At 39.6% G+C, this 19,199-nt stretch overlaps 1 non-coding gene across 1 annotated transcript; it reads right to left on the bottom strand.

The window, feature by feature from the left end:
• Positions 1-5,172: 5,172 nt before the first annotated feature.
• Positions 5,173-5,276, bottom strand: LOC128775976 (U6 spliceosomal RNA). The gene has a single exon (XR_008420955.1). It is a non-coding gene; the product is annotated as a U6 spliceosomal RNA (small nuclear RNA).
• Positions 5,277-19,199: the final 13,923 nt, after the last annotated feature.

The raw sequence follows: 19,199 nt of genomic DNA, 5'->3' as shown, positions 1-19,199 counted from the left end.
CATTACTCGGCCACTCCTGTCTGACTTTGCTCAGCATCTTCGAAGGGCTATGCCTCTTGGAACTGAAGAATTAAACTTTTATCCAAACCAGATTCTGCTCTTTCACCTCTTCTGATTCCTTGAGTACTTCTCATTTATTTTGCCTAAATGACATCTGATTACCTAACATGGAGTGGAGCAAGGTCTTAACCTAAAACAGCCTGCAGACCTCAGTTCTCAGCTGGAGAATTCCAGTGGGTTAACGCTAAGGAAATCCTTACATTTCCATTTCATCTGATACAGGGCTCAGTGTAAAAGAAATAGTTTCTGATTTTTCTTCTCATAAAGTTGCAGTTCCAATAGAATTTTTTTTTTAAAGCCAGAGAAATACAGGAAATTAATTTTAAACCTGGAGAATAAATGTCCCTATTGGTTCAAGTTTACTTTCGCAGTGTTTCTTTCCCTGAAAATATGTATCATTTGAGGCAATCATGGTGCCAAATGAAATAAGTCCAACCGTCTAAAGAGCCCCGCATGTCAAACCTCAGCTGTACAAACGTGGTCATGTCGGAGGTACATGCTCAGTCACCAGACGGGCTCCAAAACCTGGCCTCCTCTCCCGTGTCTAGGCCCACAGTAGAAGCAGGCAGCTTGAGTGGACATTTAGGGAGATACTGCTCTTAAAGGAAACTATATAAGTACACGTTTGTTTATCCTTCAAACGCTAGGTTAGAGAACTTGCCTGAAAACTAACTTCCACTGACAGATGGTCTCTCTAAGTAGTTGATTCTGAGAAGGGAGAGGGCTACCTGGCATGGCTGTTTAACACATTAGGGTGCTCGCAGGGAGAGCCTACTGCTCCCCTGAACCATGGTTCAATTTTAAGCATCACTGGCCGGGATGGGTTATTGCAACTACTTGGAGAAGGGCACTTGAGAGCCTGATGCTCAGTGTGCGAGGGAGAGGGGAGGAGGAGGAGGAGAATGATAGCCCAAGGGAGGGTGTCTGAAAACCTTTGCACCACTGAGCTGGCACACTTATCACAGGGTGACAGTCTATACCGCAGGCCTGCGGTGCGTTGCTGTTTGTGGTGCATGCTGCCAACTGGCTTAGAAAATGCAGATCCCCTCTCAGATAGAACAGGAGGCAGAATGTCAGCCGACTGACATTCCCCACAACAGGGCTTCCCAGGCTCCGGATGTGGGAGTGTGGATCGTAGCGGGATCTGCCAGGTGGGCGGTGGCTCTTCCAGGGAAGGCCCTTCTCTCTGGGCTTCCAGCAGGAGCCACCCCGGGTCTGGCTTCTGGCGGGGAGGGCCCTCATCCCTTTGCCCAGAATGGCGGGGACGCCATCTTGTTTTTAATTTGGTGATTAAGTTCCACGACACAAAGATTAAACAAAAAAGCGAGTTGTATTTGTGTATCGTCTTCTTGTCCTGCATCTTCCTGAACACAAAATAGAAAATGTCCTAGACACTACGGTGTGGGGCGGCGGGGGAGGGGGGGGGGGAACCAAAAGAAAACAAGGCCAACAAAAGGCTTGGTTTATAACATTTAGTCATGAAGTTACCTACATTGCACGCAATTGAAAGAGACAATCTTAAGTAGAGAATTTCTTAAATTTACCGTAATGATGCGTTGGACACTCGAAGTAAGAGTCCTTTGAAGCTGACGTGCTGCAGGATAAAGCACACTCTTTCTTTGGAAAAGAGAAAGCCAATATATTGCGGTGGCAGAAGGAACAATGGAGCCAATGAAACAGAGGTCAGAGCTGAAGGTTTCTGCTAGAAGCAAGCTATACACAGGTATTTTAATTTTTTTCTTCAGACAGAAACTCTGCTCCGGGACCCAGAGCACTGCATGCAGACTGCTGGTAAGAAAAGCACTCAATTGTTCAATTTTTATTCAATATTGTATTAAAAAATTTTTTAGGCTCTTTAGGTCAAGGCAACTTTTAAAAGGTTAAAAGCTATTCAGAAGGGTTCCCATATCCATAAAAGCAAATGAGATTAAGCCTACAGACTGACGGAGGAAAAACAATCATTTAGATAAACGGCCACCACCTCAAAAATGTTTCGGCTTTTACCAGAGGAAGGGAATTCAGAGACTCTTGGATTGGTTGTCATATCAAGGAGAGATTCATTAAATCTGAAGCAATTATTTTTGTGCTTGTTCTTGTTTGGTGTGTTTTAGGCCGGGCCCTACCTTTCTTCAGTTACATTCTTTGTAATGGTTTGGGAAACGTAATTGCTTGGCTCCAACTTCCATCTGTCAACTACTGACCTTGCTGCTTGGGCATCTGTAACATCAGACACTATTGTCATGGAAAGAATTATGATGTTTCAATCAAATGTATTGCAAAGTTAACAAATCCATGACACGATCTGGACCACATGGAAGAGTTTAGAAAATGTGTTTCAGAGACCTCAGGGAAAAGCAAACAGGCCATCCTCATTAATGTTTATCTCCACTGCTTGCCATTAATTGTGTCAAGTTACCGTATCATAACAGAGGAGCTAAATCTGAACCTTGAACTTGAGGGGAGTACTTCAGATCAAAATGTGGGGTTCAGCAAGGGAGACAAAAGCCACTCCATGCTCCCAGGGGGAAGTTCTGAATTCATATCATTGACTGACCCGTGGCAACTTTGGAATGTCTGCTTAGACTGAGTCTCCTTGGTTATTTTTCAAAGTCCATGAAGTTATGCTTTAGTCTGGTTTTTGTTGCTGATCTCAGAAAACTGAATCTGCCAGAGGGTGGGACTCATTAGAGCTGGAAGATCGGTCAAACAGGCAAAGAGGTGATTGAAGCAATCAGGGTTAGCTGATATTTACTCAAAAGTCTGAGCATAGGGAACAGCAAATTTCTGGATGTTAAAGTGAGAAAGCGAGTTGATATAAAAATTTAATTTCATCTGCTATGGAAACTGGGTCTGGCCTGACAAAATTAAAATGGATAGAAATAATATTCTGGACACTTAAATTTTATTTTCACTGTCCTGTGTCTGAACAAATAAGCATTCCAAGTAAGTAAGAGGAGCTAAAATTTCCATTTTGCGAGAAATATTCCCTGACAAAGAGTTTTTGTGCCACGTATCTTTCACTTTTATAAACTCTAAAAGGAGAATGGTTGTTGCGGATGTTAAAATAATCGGCTTTCTTGAATCACAAAATGGCAAAGCAAAGCTGATGCATCTGTGAAGAGCTAAGAAAACGTAATTCAGTTTGGCCCTGCCCGGAGAAAATCTATTATGTGAAAACAAAAATTTACAGATGAATAAATTAGGGGGTGATTATTCATATTGTAAAAGAGTCTTTAAAGGATTCCCCTAGGATTCTTTTAAAGGCTTAGCTCCACTAGCTCATGTAAGTGTTTGTGTGCAGATCATTAACTATCTGACAGGCAGGCCAGAAATTCAGGTAGAGAGCCAAGGGGGAAGGGAGAGAATGTTCAAGAGGCAGAGGAACAGCTGACACCTGAGGCTTGCCACGCCTCAAGATAAATGATGAAACAATATTGAAAGTCAAAGTGAAAATATGATATTTATCTACAAGTTATGCTTTATCTTCCAGAGCCCTTTACGTACCAGAATGCTGCTTGGGTCCAAAGGCAAGCTTGGCCACCTATGTGGCTGTGTGACTTTGGATAAGTTACATAACCTCTCTGAACGACCAACCATCTAGGGCTGTATAAGTAGTAACACGAGTTAATATATATAAAGCAGTTAGGGTTCTGGCACATAGTAAATGCTGTATACATGTTTCTAAGATGATTCTGGGATAAGCTATTACAAAATATCATGTATTCTCCAAAACAGGGATTATGAGGATGATTATGACACTGGAAGTGATTTAACAAAAACAAAATATTCCCCCCATACCCCCAAAAAAGAAAAGAAGAAAACAACAACCAAGGAACACTGAGGAATGAATACTGCTGTCTTTTGGGGTTTCCCAAGGAAGTCAATCTGAAATTTAAACTTCTTTGAAATTATTATCCTAACTTCAGTTTTGTAGGGGTTTGGCAAACTTTCCAAGATTGAGACGCACATAGAGGCAATCAGCAATGTAGCATCTGTTGATTTTTCTATGTTAAAAGACTTTGATTCATCTATTATTGCATTTGTCATTTTAAAAACCATAGTAAACAAGATGAAGTATAGCTTTCTTATTTGTGGGAAAGAAAACTTTTTGCTTGATAGACTTCGCTTGCTTTGCACAAAAAATGAACCCTTTCTGTGTATTCTGTCCAATGCGTCTGCCCATATGGAGTTTTGGGCTTGGAATAGACATTAATCGATTCTTTCCAAAGGAACAACCGGTAACAAAGGGTACCAACCTGCCCTCCCAGTCTGATCTGGTTAACAGGTTGCTAAACCAGACACCCCAAAGTGGTGTGAAAGCTGAGATGTGTGAGTGCAGTTAGAATGGCTGTAGGGATCAGAGTCAGGTAGATGTAAGGAAGGGCGCAGGTTCATTGTTGTGGAGGTGGCCCGTTTTGGGGTCCTGGCGATTGATAATGAGCTTTACCATATGTCACTTTTGACATGACATGTGAGAAAGCCCAGACTGTTTCAAGGGCCACTAGTGCTACTTTTATTTAATTATAAAACGGTCTCTTAATTATTTAACTAAAATTCTCCTTTTGTGTCCCCCAAACTCCTCTTCTGCTCAGGACAGGCCTCCCAGTCTGCCTAGCCCTCAGGTTATACCAGAAGACCTACGCTACTTTCTCACACTCGATTCTGTATCCCAGTTGGATACAGGTTGAATAAAAATATGCTTTCTGGTCCTCACACTTAGTTTATATGAGTGAATGCTGATGGAAATGGGTAAGTAAATAGTGTTTAAGTGCACGAGATCAAATTACTTCCTTCACAACTTGAAGTTCTTGACAGTTCTGGAAATACTATGCTTATTTTTTTTTTTTTTAACATGGTAAAGTGGATTGATCTTTACCTAGCCTTACAGCAGATTGCCAGATTGTCAGCTTTCAATATATTACTTTTTTGAAAAAAAAAATGAGTGATTTGATTCATTTTTGGGAAAAAGTTTCTTGAGCTCAGAAAACTTAAAACCATGGAAATCTGTAAATGCTTTTTGAGTTATATAGAACAAGGGACAGGACTTTGAATAAGTGGGAACTAGTTCAGTTGCTTTTGTTTTTTAATTTTTTTAATTTTTGTCTGTTTAAAAAATAATTGGAATGCTTCATAGGTTTGCATGTCATTCTTACGCAGGGACCAGGCTAATCTCTTCTGTATCATTCCCACTTTATCTTATTATTATTATTTTAAGTTGATTTATTTTGAGAGAGAGAGAGAAAGCACGAGCCAGGGAGGGTCAGAGAGAGAGGGGGAGAGAGAGAATCTCAAGCAGGCTCTGCACTGTCAGTGCAGAGCCTGACGTGAGCCTCAAACCCACGAACCGAGAGATCATGATCTGAGCCAGGTTGGACGCTCAACCGAGTCACCCAAGGCGCCCTTCGTTCCAATTTTAGTATATGTGCTGCCAAAGTGAGCACTAGTTGCTAGCTAAACAGTTGTCTCTTACTGGTTATTTCCTGTATGTCCAGTAACTTTTACATGTTAGTACCAAGAATTCAAATTTCTGAATTGCTATACGCAGCTTTGCCCAAAGCAGCGTGGTTTCCCAGACTTAAATTCCCATTATATTTTCTCATTATATACTTACCCTTCACAGCGTGTGACACAAGTGCATTGAGCAATGTATTTGTGTAATTATTTGTTTAATGCCTGTCCTTATATGTATTCATGTAACTATTTGTTTAATGCCTGTCCTTATGGGTAGATAGTAATCTCTGTCATGATAGGGGGCGCATCTGTCTGGCTCACTGTTGTAGACTCAGTGGTTAGCACAGGAACACACACAGAGTAGGTGCTCAAAAAATTTGTTGAGTCACCAAATACTTGGTGGTAAATTTTCTGTGCTTATTCTGTTTAGTAGAACTAAATATCATGTAAGTTCCATTGAAGTTTTTCATTTTTATTTTTTATTTTTTGCTTTAAATGTTATACATACATACATTGGTTAAAACAGTTATAATGGTTAAAATATTCAAACTTGCATAGATGGGAAGTGGATGGAAAGTAAAATTTATCCTCACTGCCCTTTACTGATCTCCAAAGATTTCCAAAGTTAATGACTTCAATTGGATATTTACCAATATCCCTTTGGATATTTACCATCATATTTCTAAAGAACACATTGTATTCTTGATTTTCTTAAGACTTCGGATAGTATCTATGGATTTCTGGATGAAAGATGTGAAATTTCATATACTCTTACTTTTTCCCTTCTCCCCTATTTGCTCCTAAGTTCAGGATTTTTGTTGTTCTTTTTTTTTTGTTTGTTTCTTTGTTTGTTTTCATCTTTCTACTGGTTATCTTTGTTACTTAGCATTATAATTAATCTATGTTTTTCAATCACCAGCTTAAGACTGGCTCTATTTTCCCCATGCTAAGTGAGGTGAGGAAATCAGTGCACCTATATTTTCTTCTTTTCTTTTTCCCTGCTGCCTTCTGTCAACTAAATTATGATGTTTTACATTTTTTTGAGTTTAAAGCAATTTACATGCAAATATTTTAATAATTTACACTGACACATTGTACCATTACATTTCCTTCTATATCCAGTGCCTTTCAAACATTGTCTATAGTTTGATTTTAAAATAGGAATATCTGAAATGATCAATATATAAACATTAGGAATATTACTCTTTCTATAACCACGTAGTATATTTAGGCACAGGAAGAAAGCAGTATCATTTCATAGAGTTGTAAACAGCAAAATCTGAAAGATGAACCTAGAAATAGTATAGTTAATATTATATATTATTTATAAATTAAATACAATGCACATTATACATTAATATGTTATATATCTCAACAATTGTTCAAAATAATGTCATGTTTTAGTTTGCTTCATATTTTAACATGACTTTCTTTTTATGCACACTACCATCCTCCACTCACCTCCAAAAAAAAAATTTTTTTTTTTTCTCCATAAAGTCCTCTAGTCTCTTTCTAATTTCTACTCATTACTTTTTGGGTCTACTGCTCATTCTGAGATTTCTTTCATTGTACCTCTGGATTAGATTAAACTGTTCTAAGATTGCTTTTTTTCCTCTTTCTTGGATTATTTTTTCATGTTACTGGAGTACATCCTCGTAATATTTTTTTTTAAAGGTAGATGAGAAGTAGACTATTTGAACTCTTTATGTCTAAAATGCCTTTATTCTTCACTTAAATTTTATTTATAATTGCACTTGGTATAGTATTCTGTGTTTACAATTGCTTTATAGGCTTTTAGGACCCCTGTTGTTGGGAAGGCGTTGATGTCCATCTGATGATCATTTCTTTTTGAGCAAACACTGTTTTTTTCCCTTTGATGCCTTTTAGAATTTTTCTTTCCAAGCTTTGTTCTGAAATTTTACAAATATGTATCTAATGCACTTTTTTTCACTTGACGTTTGGTCAAGTTTGGCAGTCGTTGAGTTCATGTTTTTTCTAGGTCTGGGAAATTTTCTTCATCTGTTTTCTTTGGTTATTTCTTTGGTTATTTCAACTCTTTCATTGTTTATGTTGTCTTCCTCTAAACCAGCTTTTAGATATGCCTAAGACCTTTTGGATATGTGCTCTATATCAGGGCTTTTCAAGTTTTAATGCATGCGAATTACTCGGAAATCTTTTCAAATGGAAGAATCTGAGTCAGTAAGTCTTAACTTAGACTTAACTTAGACTTAAATAGAGTCTTAACTGAGGCCCATGACTCTGCATTTCTAATGAGACAGATGATGCTGATCCTGCTGGTGTGTGGATCACATTTTGAATAGTGAGGCTTTATAGTTCTTGAAATGGCGTTTTGTGCATATATTTTTGTGTTTTTCTTACTTTCCATCATAGAACGTTTTATTAATTCCACCTTCCAAATTAAATTTCAGTCTTCCGCCTGTTTTGTTCAGCTTACAGTTATTTTTAGATGATCGATTGTATTATTTTTTTTAATTTTCAAGAAGTCATAGCAGTCTCTTTTTATATTACAAATACAATATATTGTTGAAATTTTGAGGATACTAATTAGAACATTTTAATGTTCTCTTTTATTCCTTCCATTACCACTGTCTCTTCTGTGGGCAGTTTTTCTGTTTGTTCATCTTTGTCTTTCTTTTTGTTCTACTTAACTTCCCCTGCATATCTGGTAATCGTTGGTTCATTATTAATCTGGGGTTGTAAAGGACTGTATTTCTAATATGGTTCTGTTTATAGTAGCTGGCATTTGTATCCTTTGAGGTCGAATGGACCATTTTACCCAAAAGGCCAGTGTTCTGAATGGGAGGGCTGCCTTTAGTCTCTGCGTCAAAGGGTAAACCCTACTGACAAGTGGCTTTTTCTTTCTAGGACATTAACAAGCTTGGGCAGCACATCTGCCATCTACACCACTTATTACATATGCAGAGGAAGAAGAGGGGCTCCCTAGCACAGCTGTTCTGAAGATAGTCTTCCTGTTATAAGCCTTTATTGCTACCCCTTGGCAATTTTTTCCTATCTATACCTGTCTGGAGCCTCTCCAGAGATGTTTTAAAGCAACTGAATCCTCCCTCCACTACATCTCTTTTCTATGTATGTATTTTGGGTTGTGATTTACTCAGTTAGAGTTTATCTAACAATATAATCAACCTACTTCCTAGCTTCGAAGACTTTGTTGGACTTTCTGGCCTGCTAACGTCATCCCCCTTTTTCATCCTTTTTTTGGCTTGTTTCAAGTGCTGCCAAGGATGTATTTATTTGTATATGTGAATGTCGTTTGAATAGGAATTTTGCATGGAAAGGAGGCAATGTAGGTCCTGTCCATCATCTTGAGTTAAGAGACTATATGGCTGTCTTAGAATTGCTCTAAATGCTTATCTGAATCTGGCTACCACTCATCTGGCTCTTCACAAACAGACCTAACTGTAAATAGGTAAATTCCCATACAAGTTCCCCAGACCTTGCTAATTATTCTTCATGGATCAAGTCGGATTTAATAGTGTTAAGGGCTTTGGATGATTTTAAATTGTTCCCTAAGCCTCTTGGCAGTCCCATGTGTGTACAGAATAGCGTGATCACAAGAGAAAGTAACTATAGAGAAGTACCTAACCCAGAAGGCTAAGATAAAAATTAAAGTTCAAAAAGAACTTGAACTAGCCTACAATTTACTTTGGGGTGTTACATATTTTTATGTGAGTTGAGCTTGACCAACTCTACCTTGGATTTGCCAAGAAAATAATTGATGTGATCACAGAGCCAAGAATGATAACATGTGAAGATCTGTGGAGGATTGGCAGGACCCCAGATCACCGGGAAAAAGCCAATAGAATACCTATTTTTAAAAGGCAATAAAAAGTTGTTTGAGAACTAATGACCTCTAATAGAGTGAAAAAACAGTGCTTACTGAATACCTTGACCCAAATAAGTTTTAAAAAGTCTGACATAGTCATGGCAGTAATGAGTAGAGGAAAAATGTATTCATACAGCACACCAAAATAACATTAAATATCCAAAACTGGGTAAATATTTTTAATGTAAAAATTCTAGATTTTTATTTATTTTATTTATTGCTATCATTTTGTTAGGATTTCAAGTGCATATCTTGTCAAGCATCTAGATCATTCGAGACATCTAGAATTTGGCCACATTTCTCTATTTTTGCATAGACATGCATTGTCATGTAGATGTTCCTGATAACATAAAAGTGTGATGTTAGATTGAAAATATTAACAGAACCGTTATTCAGACACCAAATCCTCCCTTGATAACATATATAGGATATATGTTAACATTTTGCATGTATGACTGAAACCTGATGGTGGCTGCCTTACTCTAGAATTTAAAATTAAATTTGAGATTATTGCAATAAACTAAGTCCTTATTCTAAAACAATACCAAATGAAACAGAATACATGCTGATATAAGTTGTTTTAATGAAGGAGGAAAAAAATCCCCACATTTTTGAAGTAGGGGATAACTATTAGGCAATAATTGGGTAGAAGAAAAAGATTAGGAGTTTTCAGAGTCTCCAGCGAATATTATCCACTGACTATAATTTGATGAGATCTTTCACACCTCTGGCCTTTGTCTATAATGCTTCCACCCCTGGGATCTATTTCCTTCCCCTTTTTATCTTGCAAACTTTCCTCTGGTCCTTCCAGTCTGAACCCCATGAAGTCTTTCTTTCTATATATTTTGAGTTAGTTTCTCTGTCTTCTGTGTTCCCTTGGGGTATTTTGGACGTTCAGATACAACCAACCTTTGTTGAGTGCCTACCACCTACCAGGCACTGCATCATGAAATAATAACTCTGTCACAGAAACATGACCGTAGTATGATTATTTCTTTCACCGATTAAAGAAGCTGAGGCCCTGAGAAGACACACGAATTGCCCAAGGTTGCACAACTAGCAGACAGCAAATAGATTTTTAAACTATGTAATTACTTGTATATAGTTCTTTCTCCATCACTGGACAAGGCAGAAGAAGCATCTTATTTATCCCTCAATCTCCGTAGCTGCGCACCACCTGACACATGGTCAAAATGTTACAGATAAATTAATGGATAAACAACATAGTGGACTTGCGTTAAAGGCAAGCTGGATTTAGGTGTAGGTGACTTACCTTTCTCATCTCTTAGAAGTAAGCATTCAATAGATAGTCATTAACATTCCCACCTCCATGCGTTATGCTAGTTTTGGTTTGGGTAGAAGAATTATAGTGAGTGGTGATGATAATATGGACAGTAAAAATAATAATAATAATGATGATAAGGACACTAGGTGTGCTTAAGGAAGAAAGTGCCACGCTGATGGTTTTGTTCTAATGCTTCAGATAACGTTAAGAACTAATCAGTTCGTTCTTTATTTGATATTTACTTATATTTAATGTCCGTAAGGTACTTCATCAGTCAGTATGGAAATAATAAAGTATAGACACGGTCCCTGTTTTCAGCATAAGACAGGCATGTAAGAGATGTGTATCCATGATGACAATCCGAGGGAGTAGGTGTTGGTGCTACGGAGTCAGAAGGCCACGTGCCAAGTGACCAGGGGAGGGTTCTAAAGAGTTGGTATGCAAGCCAGGCCTGTTAGGTGGCAGAGATGTGCGATGTTTACTGAATGTTGAATGGCGTTTTGAAGGTTGAAGTTTAGGGAAAAAGAGTATTCACTCATTTATTCTTTCATTCGTTCACCCAATACATACGTGAATGTGGATACCAGACACTCTCCCATGCACTGGGATATTGACCGCCATGGATCTTTCTTCAAATGCATCGTCATTGTATTAGACTCTTAAATCATAATCTAATTTCAGGGTTGGGGAGGATCTTTAAAGGTCATCCACCTAGCTTTCGGTTCTAACTTCTAGAACAGTGGTAGCTACCCGAGAATTAATATAAATGCTGGGTTGTATGTATGAATGCTTCGCCCCGTTTTCAGAAAATTTACCAAAACAGCCATAAGAGAAAACCACAAATAAGACCTCGTGCTCCCTTTTACATGCTTCCAGCTCCATGGCTCATCACTGTAAGCGAGGAATGAAAGCAGCCTCAAAAGATCAGCTGTCCTTTAGGAAATAAATTGACAGTTAGTTCAGATAAATCTTTTTTATTGATATTAGATACTAGCTACTAGTGCAGCAAGATCTGGGTAAATAAGTTTAAAAAGAATTATCTGTCACATTGAGGGCATTTGAAAAATATTAAAAAGTACCCATTACTTAGCCCACGATGATCTTGAGACACTCATAAGAATAGTATCTATTAGTTCTGGTCATTCCCTTACTGAGTCTGAGAATGGCTGGCTACGTATGGGAGGGTCGCACTGCAGCATAGATGTTCTGAGAGAGGGTTAGTGGCTCTGAAAGAAGTGGGATTGAACGTCCCCGTTGGCTCTGAGGCTCTCACTGAAAAAGCTCACAAAATTTGGCAAGAATCAAAATGTACATTCACCTGACCAATCTCTGACGATACAGCCACAGTCCTTGAGGCTGAGCTGGGAATGAACACTTAAAATAATTCCTTTTTACCATCAACATTTGTAAGAGAAAGAGAAAAAGAGTCTTAGGTGTTTCAAAACAAGACTTAACTAACAAAAATTATTTTGTAGAAATAAATGTTCACTTCTTGACTGAAAACTTGCCACATTTCACATTAGCCTAATATGCCTTTAAAGTGATGAAGTACTTGACAATTGAAAAATGACTAGCGAGTAGGAAAATGCATATTGAAATACTCATCTGTGTGAAGGTCTTGTGTGGAGGGGAGGGCTGGGTATATGACGATCCGGGTTGCCATGTTTGTCTTGCCTTTCAGCACAATTGTATCAATTATTCTGGAGATTATTGTTGAGGAAAAACTGTCAAAGGAAGCGTCCAATTGACTTCATTTCTCTTTTACTTTGTCATGACCCACACAATGAACCTTTTAGTTGCTCTCTTCATTGTGTGGCCTTTTCTATTCTCTTTTTGCCAAAAGAGCTGGTTTGGAGTGCCACCCCCAGCCCAGTGCTCCCCTTCCACCTGCACACCTAAGGGGTGATTCCTTTTCCCTACTCCAGTGTCCAGAAAAGAGAAGCTCATTGCTTATGCTGCAATTTTGATAACCTAACTGGCAGAACAGTTATTCAAATTTTAAGCTTCTGAATGCAGCAAGATCAACCTGGCCTATCCACATAAATAATTTTGACACGATAAGTATGCGAGAACGATGATAACCGATAAGTGAAGCAATTACCTTGCTTTTTTGGATTATATTAAATGAAGATTCTGATAGAGTAATGAAAAGAGACAAAGCAGACAAAAAGTCGGCTGCAGAGCTTTTGGGCACTGTGTTATCTCTATTATACCATATTGAAATAGAGAAGCTATCACCAATCATGCATTTCTATGTAACTTCTGGCTTCTACCAGTGAACAATGAATAAATTGTCACAAGACAGTAACTGATAAATTGGGATTGGCAGTGCTTTTTAAAAAGCATAAATAAACTTACCAGTCACCTTTTTCCTTCTCAAAGCAGTTTTTAGGGGACTCCAGGAGAGGGGAATCCACTACATCCTATGCTCCCTTCTGTTCCCTCTCCCTACCCCGGGCCTCTTTCCTGCCACCGTTCTTTGTCTGATACTCAGTTGTAAGGCATCAGGACTGTGTTCTGATGTTATCGCCAAAGTTCACCAACCCGTGGTCCTTTTGACCTGGTATGGGGCTCGACTGTCTGGAACTCACAGCAACATCCAGTCAGCTTACAGAGGTTTTTGGCAAAGCGAGTTTCACAAACAAGAGCAAGTATAAAATAGAGACGATGAATTCCAGGAGCTTTGGGTTCCAGCAGGATGGAAATTCCTTAACAACCCACAAACGCTTTAATGATGGCCCGGTCCTGGATTGGATTGTGCACAAACGATACCCCTTGTTGGAGGAGGTGCCAATAGGCACTTGAACCATTAGAAACCACTTCAAGGGGAGCGGCCTCTGGGTGTGAGTGGATGAAGTTTTCTAATGCAAATCATTCCAGCAGCGTGCAGGGTTTTTTTGTTTTGTTTTGTTTTGTTTTGTTTTTAAAATTTTTTAACGTTTATTTATTTTTGAGACAGAGAGAGACAGAGCATGAACAGGGGAGGGGCAGAGAGAGAGGGAGACACAGAATCGGAAGCAGACTCCAGGCTCTGAGCCATCAGCCCAGAGCCCGACGCGGGGCTCGAACTCACGGACTGTGAGATCGTGACCTGAGTTGAAGTCGGACGCCTAACCGACTGAGCCACCCAGGCGCCCCAGCGTGCAGGTTTAATGATGACTTGTTTATGTTTTCTTTCAAAAATTTTTTCATGTTTATTTTATTTTTGAGAGAGAGACAGAGACAGAGTGTGAGAGGGGGAAGAACAGAGAGGGCGACAGAATCCGAAGCAGGTCCAGACTCTGAGCTGTCAGCGCAGAGCCTGAGGCGGGGCTCGGACCCACGAACCATGAGATCGTGACCTGAGTGGCTGGACACTCAACCGATGGAGCCACCCAGTGACATGCTACCCACCAAGGTATAGAGGCAGGAGCTTGAATATGGGGGTAGAAGGGCAGGGTTCAAGTCCCAAAGCCACCACTTACTGGTGGTGTGGCATTGGGCAAGTCGGTGTTACTTCGAGTGTCTCATCTGTGATATGGAGTCTTAGGATTTAAAGGAGTGCATGTTATTGAAAGTGCTTTATAAATACTAGGCCCAGTGCAAAGGTTAGAAATGACCTGCCTGGTGGATACCTTCAAGTTCTGAAAAAGGACCAGGCCCAGTGCTGTCATGGGCTTTATCAAAGCCAATGGCTTATAATGGCAGGGTCTGCTGACTTAGTTTCACTAAACAAAGAGTGTGGGAATAAGCATCATTAGTCTCCTGCTCCTGCAAGTGGGATCATTTATTACCTCTCTCGTTAAAAATGCAAAAGCAAACCATTCACATGGCCGCTTTTCAAAATGAAAGAACCAATAAAGTTATTAAAAGCAAATCACATTTGATTAAATTATTATCATTATGGTGTTTAAAATAACATTTGTTCTGTTTATCAAGCCCTAGTCTTACTGCACCAGTAAAGAATTTGCCTTTAAAGACCAAAAACACAAGAAAATGGAAAGGAAGCCCAGTGCCTGCACCAAAGACTGGATCCTTGGATCATTTTTCACGAGTTCTTTACAACAATCCTGCACTGCTAGAGCTCAACCCTGCAGACCAGTCGTACAAGTTAACGACAGTGGGGTTGAGGGAATCAAAGAGTGTGGGGGGAGAGATGGCAGAAGGAGAAAAGGAAACGTTGACATTGCTAACCCCAAAGCAAGGTCTGCTTTTACATTTGCTTGGCAGTTTTCATTTTAATGACACATTTAGCCAGCTGACTTCGCATAACTGTTACTCATCCTGGTCTTCTTAAATGTATAATTTCTTCCTTATAATAAAAGAAGGTTGGTTGTTGGCGTTACTTGGAGTAAAGGCAAAGAATATTTGTCAATTTGTACGTGGTCAACCAACCTTATCCCTAAAGTTTAGAAATCAGCGATTATAAGGTATGTTGCAGGGAGCTTTACCCTAACTGCAGAGACAGGGATTAATCAGATATGGACCGGGCACATGCCTTGTAGCACAGTGCTAGATGATGACTGGTCAAGAGTGGCACCCAGCAACTCTAAAATTACTCCCCTTTCCCACACCATTCTGGCCATGAGAGCACCCCCTGTGCCTCTTTCAGAACTCCCTACTACCCCAAAACTACAAACTAATGACTGGCACACCTGTGGCCTCCATATACCCATTCTGACTGATCAGTACCTATCTTTTACTAGTTGTTAAGTATTTGAATGTCATAGATATCTATTTAGTATTACAAAGTTAAGTAGAAAGAATCGAGAGCTATATTCAGCCCGAAGTAATGAACTTACGTCTATAATCCTTAAAAGAAATCAAGATAAGGCTAATAGAATTTGAGCAAACTTAGGGACATATAATACTTTTAATCTATGTATTGTATTAATGCTTTTATAGGTTACTCTGGGTACACTTGATAAGGAAACATGAGCTTTCCACTTCGGATGGGTATGAAACACATGGAGAAAACCCAAGTCCTAGAATTTTGGCACTCACCGACAAAGGTTTTTGCACGAGTCAGACACCTTTGCAAACGTCTTATGGTATTATACCTTTGACAACTAACCTTACATAACATGGGGTAGATCGAAAAGAGCAGAGCTTGACCCAGCCCATGCCATTTCTAAGAACACTGACATATTTACAAGACCGGCAAAAGCTATGCCAGGTCCGTTCATGTCCCAGAACCAAAATATGGTTTCCATAAAACCTAAGAAAGTATTCCAAGATGGTCTGGGATTCCAACTGGTAACCCATTACTTATGGATTGTATCCTTTTTGAGCACTTTGCTTTCGAAGGGAAATAAAAACCAGGGCTTCTGATGGGGCAGTGACAAGGGGTCTGGCCACTATTGAATGAGTGCACCTTGAGGCTTGAGCTCATGTGCTGGGGCAGCCCAGCATTGGCCACTGGCTCACATCCTCACTGAGTCCACCAATAGTGGTTTCCTCACATGAAAAGTAGTAGTTGTGGTGATGTTTGTGTGAGTAGGGCCTAAGGGGTTACAGGACGTAGACATACCCTCTCTCAAACAAAGGAGAGTATAAGCACAGGCATATTCTCTCTTCCATCCCCTTGAGGGTTCATGTTCCTTATCCCTAGTGTCCAGCACATACTAGACATTTAGCAAATATTCATAGAAAAAAAAATAAATATTCACAGAGATGAAGTGTTAAGTTCTTTTCTCATACCTCATCCTGGTTCTTCTCTCTGGAATGATTTTCTTTTCATTCACTTTGTGCCAACTCCTTCTCATTCTTCATTTATTTATTCATCAAATATTTACTGAGTGCTTACTGTAAGCCGGGAACCATGTCAGGCACCGGGATCCAGCCCCAAACAAGACTTGGCTCAAAGGTCACCGCCTCTGAGAAGCATTCCCCAAGTCTCTGGAGCAGGAGCTGCCTTGCGTCTTGGTTCCTTATTATCTCTGCTGTTATTTATTACATTGCATTTTAATTAGCTGTGTCTAGTTCCTTCCCCACTCTAAAGTGATTTTCTTGAAGGTGATGATTGGATCTTGATTATCACTGTATTCTCAGAGCCAGTAAAACATTATTTGTGATTGCAGTGGATTAATGGAAAAAATGAGCGATCTTTCACCTTTTCCTGTGGCCATGGCCTTTGCCATATGACCTCGTAACTCCTTCCATCAAGAGGCCAATCCTATTTCCCAATTCCTGGAACCTGGGTTGACCTTGCTCTGGCCAACAGAACATGGCAGAAGCAATGCCACTTCTAAGCTTATATCTGAGGAAAGAATAAGCCTCATCTAGCCTAGTAGATGATGGGAGGCCGATAGCTTGATTGCCTTTGTCTTCCCAGCTAAGTGTCAAATGTCACACACGTGAGCAAGGCTATCGTACATGAGCAGCCCTCCACCAGTTCACCAGCTGAACACAAACACATGAACATGTTGCTAAGGTAAGCTGAGCTTGACCCAGATTGGCCAACTGTCCAGCTGATCCACAAACTCATAAAAACTAATAAATATTTATTGACTGAAGCCACTGAGTTTTGGTGTGACTTGTTACACAGCATTGGCTAACTGATACAATGACATTAATTTTTCCCCCCTTCTTCCACTTAAATAACCACAACAAAAGATTGTATATACTCTTGACCAGAAAGTTTAGCATTTTGTTTGGGGAAAAGCAGTCAGTTCTTTATCTTTCTGATGTTAGGTAAAGGGCTGCTGGAATGAACACCTGAATGTCAGAGCTGGAATAACCTAGTGGTCATCTTACTTATACCTCTAATTTTTTTTTTAATTAAAAAAAAATGTTTAATTATTTTGGAGAGAGTACGAGCAGAGGAAGGGCATAGAGAGAGAGAGACAGAGGATCTGAAGGGGGACTCTGCTGTGACAGCAAAGTGTGGGGCCTGATGTGGGGCTCAGACTCACAAAATGCGAGATCATGACCTGAGCCAAAGTTGGACGCTCAACCGACTCAGCCACCCAGGTGTCCTATATACCTCTAAATTTCTTAAAAAGGAAAGTGAGCCAAGAAAAGTGGTGTAACAGCTGCTTACCACGTACAGATTCAACCACGGTCTATTTTGGCATGGGACTGGAAGAGAACTGTGGGCCTCTACATCTACAGCACTTTCTCACCTCCCAACCAAGTTCTGATAACTGGGGCCTTTCATTTATCTTCTTTTTTTCAAAAGGTACAGTTGGCATGAAATGTTCGTAAACATAGTTAAACTTAATGAGGAACACTATAAGCATCCAAGAATGAGGTTATCTAATGGCTTCAATTACTAAAGAAATGCAGCATTTCTTCTGCCCCGTTTATAATGTTTTGGACCCTCACTGCAGGCTAACCTGAGGCCAAGCGTTCCCCAACAGACAACTGTGTATTCATGCATGCCCCCTCAGCTGGGAGCTTATAAGTCTTACAAAACACCACTTTCTCAACTGGCCACGTGGTTAGTAAACTCTGACTCAGAGGATATGATCACTGCTGAGGTTTGTTTGCTAGAATTTCATTTGCTGCTGATCATGTGGTTCTTGGAGGATCATAATCAAACAGCGTGCAGGCCCAGGATCTCTTCAAGTGACATTATTTTCCAGCAAGAAAATGAACAATTTCATGTGAAAAATATATTCTAGAGCCTAACACTTTTGTGTTTGGCTTAATAGAATATAATGTAAGACTTCTTTGCTGAGTAGGCAAAGGAATCATGGATTGGAGATAGGAAGGAAAGAGCTGAGGGTTGTGGTTGAGGCCTCTGGGTGTTGGTATAGTATTGTCCCAATGAAAGTCAATAGCTGAGAAACTGATACATACCCCTGGTCTAAATATATAATAAACAACAGCCCTGAAGACAAAGTATTTGGTATCGATCTTCTCTTAGAAATCAAACTGAACCTTATCTCATGACAAAGTAAAATTAACTCTTTTGTTAATTACTGTAATTATCTTCCCCACATTTATTTTGACAAGAGTGTCAAAGGTGGAAAACTATCTCCTTAAATTGCCTCTTGCCTATTATGAATTACAAATTCATACAATTTTGATAGATCATTTTATTCTCTCCTTTACACTTGCTTTGGGCCTTTTGCAACACATGATTTTTTTTTTTTTTTTTTTTTTTTTTTTTTTTTTCACAGAAATGCCTTGGTGACTTAAAAAAGAAATGAGAAGAAAGGTCAGATCCAAAGTATAAACTATTTGGAGAGACACCAGATCTTAGAACTACCATCAGTCACAGGGATTCTCATCTTTCCTCTCATTTGCCCTCTAAGGATGTCCCAGAATTCTATGTTATAAGCAGAAATTAAGAGGTCATTGTGACTGGTTCAGGGGTTGTCAGTCCAGGATTACCTCAGGTGTGACTTTTGGCTTACGGCCTAGTTTTTCTTCCATGTTGTATTACAGTAGAGATCAATCCTTAAGGAGGTGGAAGAAAATTCTCAGGTCACCATGAGCAATCAAGCTCTGGAATAATGGTCGTTGCTTGGTTGTCTGCACAAATCCCCATCGGTTGCCACTGAGACCTCGAACTTCCCTGACCTGACCACAGTTACTCTCTTGGGCTTTACA

This window comes from Panthera pardus, unplaced genomic scaffold, assembly GCF_024362965.1.
Source record: "Panthera pardus isolate Hobbes unplaced genomic scaffold, ASM2436296v1 HiC_scaffold_11, whole genome shotgun sequence".
In the NCBI taxonomy this organism is placed as follows: domain Eukaryota; kingdom Metazoa; phylum Chordata; class Mammalia; order Carnivora; family Felidae; genus Panthera; species Panthera pardus.
This window is presented reverse-complemented; position numbering and strand designations above follow the sequence as displayed.